Below are 11,060 nucleotides of genomic sequence, written 5' to 3'. Positions count from 1 at the left end.
GCCCATGAGCCTTTAGCTAGGCCCCTGGGGGTGGGCTATATGTGGGACACTATATACAGGGGTGGGCTATTTGTAGGGCTCTATCTACAGGATTGGGCTATATGTGTTACACTATATACAGGGGTGGGCTATATGTGGGACACTATATACAGGGGTGGGCCACAAGATGTTATAGCTCGGCTGCATTTCTATAATTTCGAAGTGATACTGATGTGTACTGCCAGAGATGCCAAGAATTTGCCTGAGTGGTTTTGTGACAATCAGCTATTTGCTGACCATCTGCGACTACGCTCTCCCACCAAAGAAAATTTCTCCCAGCTGCTACGGTTTAACGGGCTGAGGAGGGAGGTCAATGTAGAAAATAAAGGGGTATTCAGGTTAGAGAGGGGTCAGACTATATTGGTGGGGGGATTAATAGACTGTGGGAAGAGGACTAGACAACAGGATAGGGAGATCCTTTTGTTACAAAACAGCAATGAAAATAAATATTCCCAAATAATGTCAAATAATCACATTTCTGAAACTGAAAGTGAAAAAAATTAAAGGCAAGTTAAAATGTATGTTCACAAATGCCAGAAGTCTAGCAAGCAAAATGGGGGAGCTGGAGGCCTTGGTACTGGAGGAACATATAGATATAGTTGGTGTTGCTGAAACATGGCTAGACTCTTCACATGACTGGGCTGTAAATCTACAGGATTTTACACTTTTTCGGAAAGACAGGGCAAATAGGAAAGGCGGTGGTGTATGTCTGTATGTGAGAAGTGATATGAAGGTGAGTGTGAAAGAGACATTAGAGGGTGAAGATTGTGAGGAGGAAACATTGAAACATTGTGGATGGAATTACAAAGGGAGGTAAACACTGAAAATATTACTTTTGGTGTAATCTATAGACCCCCCAATATAACTGAGAAGATGGAAGGTCAGCTATATAAACAGATGGAGCAGGTAGCACAGTGGGGTACTGTGATAATGGGAGATTTTAATACAGGGATATTAATTGGTGTCATGGTTCGGCTTCAACTGCAAAGGGGAGAAATTTCCTCAACTTGTTGCAGGAAAATTTTATGGGCCAGTTTGTGGAAGACCCGACTAGAGGTGACGCTATGTTGGAAATGTCAATGTTTGTGAAAACCTCGGTAAGGGTAAGGCCACATGGTGCGTTGTTGACTCTGTAATGCTGCAGTTCTGTTGTGTTTTTAAAGGAAATAATTGATGGACATAGTTTTCACCGCTGTTGAAGTTTGTTAGGTGCTTCCTGTATATAGTTCATTTCAATGCATTGCAGAACTGTTAGCAAAAACGCAAGCAGTTCAGCAACGACTTTGGCAGTGCGGTCATTAACAGCATGCAGTAGGACATTATGAACATGCAGTTAACTGCAGAAAAAACACATTGTAATATAATAGCAGCAGTCTGTCCATAACACAAATTTCACCATTGACTTCTATTGAAAAATGACTGGCTTCAGTTTAAAAACGCAACATAAACGCACCGTGACTGCGCCGTGTGGCCTTACCCTTACAGTGATCACAATATAGTTACAGTTTACTTATACTGTAAAAAACAAACACAGGCTAGGAGGGCAAAAACACTTAATTTTAAGAAGGCCAATTTCCCCAGGATGAGGGCTGCATTCAGGATATAGACTGGGAAGAACTAATGTCAAATAATGGTACAAATGATAAATGGGAGATTTTTAAATCTACTTTGGGTAATTATAGTACAAAATTTATTCCTATAGATAACAAGTATAAACGACTAAAATGAAACCCCACATGGCTTACACCTTCTGTAAAAAGGGCAATACATGAGAAAAAAAGGGCATTTGAAAAATACAAATCTGAGGGTACAGCTACAGCATTTTTAAATTATAAGGAGCTTAATAAAATCTGTAAAATTGTAATAAAATCAGCAAAAATACAAAATGAAAGGCCAAGGATAGTAAAACAAATCCCAAAAAATTCTTCAAGTATATAAATGCAAAAAGCCAAGGTCTGAACATGTAGGACCCCTATATAGTGGCAATGGGGAGTTGGTCACAGGGGATCAAGAGAAGGTAGAGTTACTAAGTGGGTTCTTTAGCTCTGTATATACAACAGAAGAAAGAGCAGCTGTTGTAACTGGTGCCTGTGCTGTTAATATATCAGTTGATATACTGAATTGGCTGAATGTAGATATGGTCCAAGCTAAATGTAATTAAATAAATCTACACAAGGCCCCGGAACCAGATGGGTTACACCCTAGAGTTTTTAAAGAGCTTAGTTCAGTTATTTCTGTCCCCCTCTTCATAATATTTAAAGATTCTCTAGTGACTGGTACAGTGCCGCAGGGCAAATTTGGTGCCTATTTTAAAAAAGGGCTCTAGATCTTCCCCGGGTAATTATAGACCAGTTATAAAGGGTTTGCCTGACACAGGTTCAGTGTCAACGCCCGGGGTTAATCAGCCTTCATCAGCTCCAAGGTCTGCTAGAGTGATGCGATCTGTTACCACTCAGGCTTGCAGGCTGAGGAGAGGGAGAACCTATCCCACCCTTGGTCTATTTATACCCTCACTTGCAGCATGTTCCTTGCCTGTGATTCTCTGGTTTCCTGGCTTTGCTATTCCTGCTATTTACCAGATTGACGGCTGTAACTTTTTGACCCTGACTTGCCTGACTATTCTCCTGCTCTGTTTTGTTACTACCTACTCTCCTGGTTTGATTCGGCTCGTTCACCACTGCCTGTTGCTCACGGTTTTCTGTGGGACACTGCCCCTACTTCTCTTTTGCTTCTGTGTGTCCTTGTTTTGTGTTGTCTGTCTTGCACTTACTGAGCGTAGGGTCCGTCGCCCAGTTGTACGCCGTCACTTAGGACGGGCCGTGCAAGTAGGCAGGAACTGAGTTGCGGGTAGATTAGGGCTCACCTGTCGTCTCCCTACCCCGATCCATTACATAATCACAGGCCCTATACCTTTTCTTACCTTGGACTCTACTATGGATCCCCTTAAGGCCCCGGCTCAGCAAATGCAGGGTCTCTCCCTACAGGTCCAAGACCTGGCTCAGAGGTTCAACCAGCGTGATGCTACCCAGGTAGTACCCTTCACCTCGCCTGTTGAACCCCACCTCAAGTTGCCTGACCGGCTCTCAGGGGACCGGAGGACTTTTTTCTCTTTTCGGGAGAGTTGTAGACTCTATTTCTGATTAAGACCCCAATCCTCAGGTTCTGAGAGCCAGTGAGTGGGTATAATTAGGTCCCTGCTCCAGGATGGCCCCCAGGAATGGGCCTTCTCCTTGGCTCCTGACACCCCTGAGCTTTCTTCTGTTGACCGTATATTTTTATTTTTTTTCTGCTCTCGGGCTCATCTATGACGAGACTGACAAGACTGCCTTTGCCGAGAGTCAGCTGGTGACCTTACGTCAGGGTAAGAGACTCGTTGAGGAGTACTGTTCTGACTTTAGGAAGTGGTGTGTAGCTTCTCGGTGGAATGACCCTGCCTTGAGGTGCCAGTTTAGATTGGGTCTGTTAAAGACCAGTTAGTTAGCTATCCCACCTCTGACTCTCTAGATCAGGCTATGGCTTTAGCGGTACGTCTTGACTGACGTCTCAGGGAACGACGACTTGAACGTTCTGGTGCCTTCACCTCTGGCTCCCCTATGATGGCTCCAGAGGTTCCGCTGCTTCGTTCTTCCACGGAGAACTCGGATGAACAGATGCAACTCGGGGCCTCCGTGTCTCCCCAACAACGTAGAGATTTTCGCAGCAAGAATGGTCTCTGCTTCTACTGTGGGGATGACAAGCATCAATTGAACTCCTGTCCCAGGGGCAAGAATAAGCAGCCGGAAAACTTCCGCGCCTAAGTGACCATCGGGGAGGTCGCTTGGGCGCACAGGTATTTCCCGTTAACATGAAGCCTAATAAAATCTTGCTTCCCTTTCAGGTCTCTTTTGATGGAAGGTCTGCCACCGGCAGTGCTTTCGTGGATTCAGTGTCTGCTGCTAATATTATGTCTGTGGAATTTGCCATGTCTCTAGCTATGCCTTTAATTGATTTGCCTAAACCTGTCCCGGTAGTGGGTATTGACTCTACTCCGCTTGATAATGGTTTCTTTATGCAGCATACCCCTGTTTTTTAACTCAATGTTGGCTCCATTCATTTGGAGCAGTGTTCTGTGTTAGTGATGCAGGGGTTAACCTCCGATTTGATTTTAGGTCTCCCTTGGTTGCAGACGCATAATCCCACTTTTAACTGGAATACTGGTGATCTTACTAAATGGGGTAATGAATGCATGACGTCATGTTTTTCTATTAATTTGGTTTCTCTCGCTGAGGAGGTGATCACTCTACCTGAGTTTATTCAGGACTTCGCGGATGTCTTTTCTAAAAAGGCCTCCGAAGAGTTACCTCCTCATAGTACGATTGCGCAATCAACTTGGTACCGGGAGCTAAGTTCCCTAAAGGAAGGATATTTAATCTCTCTTGTTCTGAACGTGAAGCCATGAGAGAATATATCCAGGAAAGCCTGGCTAAGGGTTACATTCGCCCCTCTACTTCTCTGGTAGGTGCTGGCTTCTTCTTCGTAGGGAAGAAGGATGGTGGTCTTAGGCCGTGCATCGATTCTCGAAGTTTAAATAAGATCACTGTAATGAACCAATATCCCCTTCCTTTGATTCCTGATCTCTTCAATCAGGTTCAGGGGGCCAAAATGGTTCTTCCAGGGGCTTATAACCTTATCCGGATCAGAGAGGGGGATGAGTGGAAGACTGCGTTTAATACACCCGAAGGTCATTTAGAATATCTCGTCATGCCCTTTGGGTTGTGTAATGCTCCCGCGGTCTTCCAGAATTTCATAAATAAGATCTTAAGAGACTATCTGGGGGTATTTCTTGTAGTGTACCTTGATAACATACTTGTGTTTTCCAAGCATGTCAGGAAGGTGCTCCAGGCCCTTCGGAAAAACAAATGCTTTGCAAAAACCGAAAAATGTGTGCTTGGGGTGGAGGAGATACAATTTTTCGTTCAAATCCTCACTCTTGACTAATTCCGCATGGACCCTGCCATGGTTTATTCTGTGGCAGAATGGGTCCGCCCTGCCTCCCTGAAGGCCTTACAGTGTTTCCTGGGGTTTGCTAATTATTACAGGAGATTTATTGCTAACTTCTCGGTCATCGCTAAGCCTCTTACGGACCTCACTCGTAAAGGTGCTGAACTCCTCCACTTGCCCCCGGAGGCGTTCCAGACTTTTGAGATCCTTAAGAGGTGCTTTGTTTCTGCCCCAGTGCTGATTCAGCCTAACCAAATGGAGCCATTCATCGTGGAGGTTGATGCCTCCGTCCCTGTGCCTACTTCTCCAGGAAGTTCCTCCACTGAGAGAAACTATGACGTTGGCAACCGCAAACTCTTAGCCATTAAATGGGCATTTGAAGAGTGGCGCCACTTCCTGGAGGGGGCTAGGCACCAGGTAACGGTTCTTACTGACCACAAGAATCTGGTGTTCCTAGAATCTGCCCGGAGGCTAAACCCTAGACAAGCTTGATGGCCGTTGTTTTTTTACGAGATTCAACTTTGTGGTTACCTATAGGGCTGGGTCAAAAAATATCAAAGCTGATGCTCTGTCGCATAGCTTCATGGCCAGCTCTCCTCCTGAGGAGGATCCCGCTTGTATTTTGCCCCCAGGTATGATCATATCCTCTGTGGATTCAGACTTAGCCTCCGAAATTGCGGCTGATCAAGGTTCTGCTGCTGAGAACCTTTCTGATAACAAGCTGTTTGTTCCCCTGCAATTCCGGCTAAGGTTGCTCAGGGAGAATCATGACTCCGCTCTATCTGGCCATCCAGGCATCCTAGGTAACAAGCACCTCATTTCCAAAACCTATTGGTGGCCTGGGTTGCTTAAAGACGTTAAGGCCTACGTCACCGCTTGTGAAATGAAATTTGTGCTAGGTCCAAGACTCCCAGGTCCCGACCTGCGGGCTTACTATGTTCTTTGCCCATTCCCCAGAAACATTGGACCCATATCTCCATGGATTTTATCACCGATCTGCCTCCATTCCAAGGCAAGTCGATGGTGTGGGTTGTAGTAGACCGCTTCAGTAAGATGTGCCACTTTGTACCCCTCAAGAAACTATCCAATGGCAAGACGTTAGCTACCTTGTTTGTCAAACACATCCTGCGTCTCCATGGGGTTCCTGTGAATATTGTTTCTGACAGAGGGGTACAATTTGTTTCATTGTTTTGGAGAGCTTTCTGTAAGAAGCTGGAGATTGATCTGTCCTTTTCCTCGGCCTTCCATCCTGAAACTAATGGCCAAACTGAGAGGACTAATCAGTCTCTAGAACAACACTTAAAGGGGTTGTCCCAAGTTGATAAATGGTGCTAGTTAGCTCTCCCATGTAAAAATAAGAAGAATTCTAATTACCTGTCCGTCGTCCAGCGATGTCGTTTTCTTGATATCGTTGATTGAAGTTGCGGTCGGTCCCTCTTTGTATCCTGCTCGTTGCCTAGGTTCCCGGCCACCGCTATTTACCTTTAGCGGTGGCCGCGCATGCGTAATGACATCCTCTGCGTCCGGAGCAGAGGATGTCATTTACTCATGAACGCGCATCTCGGCGCATCTCGGCGCATGCGCAGGAGATGCAAGGAGATGAAGTGGAAGGCACCCGTCGCGAGAAGTCTGCGCTCCGCTAAAGGTAAGTGTGTGTGTGTGTGTGTGTGTGTGTGTCTGTGTTTGTGTATATATGGGTGTGTTTGTGTATATGTGTGTGTGTTTATGTGTGAGTGTATATATGGGTGTATTTGTGTGTATATGTTTGTGTATATTTTTGTGTTTGTGTATATTTGTGTGTGTGTATATATGGGTGTGTTTGTGTATATGTTTGTGTGTGTGTGTGTGTGTTTTTGTATATGTGTGGGTTTGTGTATGTGTTTGTGTATATATGGGTGTGTTTGTGTACATATGTTTGTGTGTATATGTTTGTGTGTATATGTGTGTGCTTTTTTGGTGTGTTTATGTGTGTGTGTTTGTGTATATATGGGTGTGTTTGTGTATATGTGTGTGTGTGTATATATGGGTGTGTTTGTGTATATATGTATATGTTTGTGTATATGTGGGTTTGTTTGTGTACATGTGTTTGTGTATATGTTTGTGTGTATATGTGTGTTTGTGTATATGTTTGTGTGTGTGTTTATGTGTGTGTGTGTGTTTGTGTATGTGGGTGTGTTTGTGCATATGTTTGTGTGTATATGTTTGTGTGTTTTTGTATATGTATATGTGTGTGTATATGTGTGTGTTTGTGTATATATGGGTGTGTTTGTGCATATGTGTATATGTATGCATATGTGTGTCTGTATATGTGTGTGTGTGTTTGTGTATATATGGGTGTGTTTGTGCATATGTGTATAGGTTTGTGTGTATATGTTTGTGTGTGTTTTTGTATACGTGTGTGTTTGTGTATATGTGTGTGTGTTTGTGTATATATGTGTGTGTGTGTATATGTTTGTGTATATATGGGTGTGTTTGTGTACATGTGTTTGTGTATGTGTGTGTGTATATGTGTGTGTGTATATGTGTGTGTGTATATGTGTTTATGTGTGTGTTTGTGTAATATATGGGTGTGTGTTTATATGTGTTTGTGTATATGTTTGTGTGTGGTTGTTTGTGTGTGTGTAGGTGAGTATAAGTATCGGTATTGTTCACATTGCTAACTTTTTTTTAATGTTGTTGCAGATTTTGATGTACCGATTGGACTACGTCTTTCGATTCGTTGGACTACTGCGTAGATCTACGTTTTTTCACATTTTAATAAAATGGTTAACGAGGGTTTTGTTGGGGATTTCTTATTTCAATAAAAAAAAATTGTCTTTGTGTTTTTTTTTCAAACTTTATTAGTGCCTAGATAATGGCAGTTGGCTGATTGACAGCGTCCATTATTAAGGCGGTACTTAGTGTTAGCCAGTGCAGAGGCTAGCACTAACCACCCATTATTACCCCGGTACCCACCACCACCAGGGGTGCCGGGAAGAGCTTGGTACGATCCAGTACCCGACCATCTGTTGTGATGGTCGGGTACTGGGGCGGCCGTAGGCTGGTATTATGAGGCTGGGAAGGGCCAAAAACAGTGGACCTTCCCACCCTTGTAATGCTAGGCTGCTGCTGCTGTGTTGTATCGGGCTGGTTATAAAAATGGGGGGGACCCCCACGTCGTTTTTTTGTAAAATTTAACAATAGACGTTGGGTCCCCCCCATTTTTATAACCAGCCAGATACAACACAGCAGCAGCAGCCTAGCATTACAAGGGTGGGAAGGTCCACTGTTTTTGGCCCTTCCCAGCCTCATAATACCAGCCTGCGGCCGCCCCAGTACCCGACCATCACAACAGATGGTCGGGTACTGGATCGTACCCAGCTCTTCCCGGCACCCCTGGTGGTGGTGGGTACCGGGGTAATAATGGTGTTTAGTGTTAGCCTCTGTACCGGCTAACACTAAGCCTCCCCTTAGTAATGGACCTTGTCACTCAGACAGCGGCCATTACTAAAGTGATAGTAATAAAACTTGAAAAGAAAAGACAAAGATATAGATAAAATATTTTATTGAAATAAAGCACCCCCAACACAACCCTCATTAACCATTTTATTGATGAAAAAAAAAGCGTCATCTAAGTAGTCCTCGAAACCGACGTAGTCCAAACACCAAACCTGTAAAAAATCAAAAATATAAAAAAAAAAATGAAATAAAACATGTCGTAGGCTTAGATTCAGATTAATGTGTGATACTGACTATTATACCATGTATAGAAGCCTGCGGCAAAGTTGGCTTAGATACAGGGTGCCAGCAGACAGTATCATACATGGCCATACAGACATTTATACAAACAAACATACATACATACATGCAAACATACATGCACATATACACATACAAACATGACAACATACATACATGAAAACATACATACAAACATACATACATGCAAACATACCTACATGAAAACACATACACATACAAACATGACAACATACATACATACATGCAAACATACATACATGAAAACATACATACATGCAAACATACATGCACATATACACATACAAACATGACAACATACATACATACATGAAAACACATACATGAAAACACAAACATGACAACATACATACAAGAAAACATACATACAAGAAAACATACATACATGCAAACATACATACATGAAAACATACATACATGAAAACATACATACATGCAAACATACATGCACATATACACATACATGCACATACAAACATACATACAAGCAAACATACATACAAGCAAACATACAAGCAAACATACATACATGCAAACATACATACATACAAGCAAGCATACATACATACAAGCAAACATACATACAAGCAAACATACATGCACATATACACATACATGCACATATACACATACAAACATGCAAACATACATACATACATGCAAACATACATACAAGCAAACATACGTATATGCAAACATACATACATGCAAACATACATACAAGCAAACATACATACAAGCAAACATACATACAAGCAAACATACATATATGCAAACATACATACATGCAAACATACATACATACATACATACATACAAGCAAACATACATACCTACAAGCAAACATACATACAAGCAAACAAACATACATACAAGCAAACATACATACAAGCAAACATACATACAAGCAAACATACAAGCAAACATACATACATGCAAACATACATACATACATACAAGCAAGCATACACACATACATACAAGCATACATACAAGCAAAAATACATGCACATATACACATACATGCACATATACACATACAAATATGCAAACATACATACAAGCAAACATACATACAAGCAAACATACATACAAGCAAACATACATACATGCAAACATACATACATGAAAACATACATACATGCAAACATACATGCACATATACACATACATGCACATATACACATACAAACATGACAACATACATACAAGAAAACATATACATACATACACACATACATACATACATACCAACATACATAACAACATACATACAAAAATAAACTCACCTAAGACGTTCCCACGAAGAGCTGAACGGTCCCGTCACTTTTCTTCTCCCATTCACAATAACAGAGCGGTGGGCGCAGATGAAGTAATCACGTGGGCCTGATATGATTACGTCATCTGCGCCACAACGCATTGTTACTATGAATGCGAGCGGCGCCAAGAAGAAGGAAGATGGCAAGTGACGGGACCGTTCAGAGCGCCGTTAGAACGTCTTAGGTGATTATTATTTTATTTTATATATTTTTAGTTGTTCGCCGGGTGCTGATGCAGCACCGATGCAGCGGGTACAAAAATGTAGTGACAGGGTGGGGGAGGGAAAAGTGGCTTGCCGAAACGGGGTGAATGTAGTGTAGTGTAGTGTACAGTACATTCACGGTAAGTTCGTCTCAATCGGGCTTACCATGCCCGCTTGAGACGAACATTCTCCCGATGTTGCTAGAACTACAGTATCTAGCAACATCGGGAGCGCGCACACTGCAGAGCGGAGCGGCTTGATTGACATCGAGCCGCTCACGCCCCTTTTTAGAAAAGATAACCAGCACTTGCTGAGTTATCAAGTGTAAAAAAAAGGCACTTAGGAAATGAATTTTAAATTTTTTTTAACACCAAATGTTTTAAAATTCATTTCCTGCTTAGAATGTATAAAAAAAAAAATTTGAGTCAACTTGGGACAACCCCTTTAAGGTGTTTTATCTCAGACTGTCAAAATGATTGGGTCTCCTTCATTCAACTCATCGAATTTTCCCTTAATAGCTCAGTAGCTCGTTTGGGGTCTCCTCCTTCTTCTGCAATTTTGGGTTTAATCCACGGTTCTCCTCCGTTACACCTGGTGGTTCCAACAATCCTGAGGTAGATTTCATTCATCGAGAACTGTACACAGTCTGGGGCCAGGTTTAGAAGAACCTTGAGGTGTCCCAGAGCAACCAAAAGACTCAGGCAGATAAAAGACGTTCCACTAACCCCCTATTTGTGGTCGGAGATCTGGTGTGGCTGTC

This window comes from Rhinoderma darwinii, chromosome 1 (assembly GCF_050947455.1).
Source record: "Rhinoderma darwinii isolate aRhiDar2 chromosome 1, aRhiDar2.hap1, whole genome shotgun sequence".
Lineage (NCBI taxonomy): Eukaryota > Metazoa > Chordata > Amphibia > Anura > Rhinodermatidae > Rhinoderma > Rhinoderma darwinii.
This window is presented reverse-complemented; position numbering follows the sequence as displayed.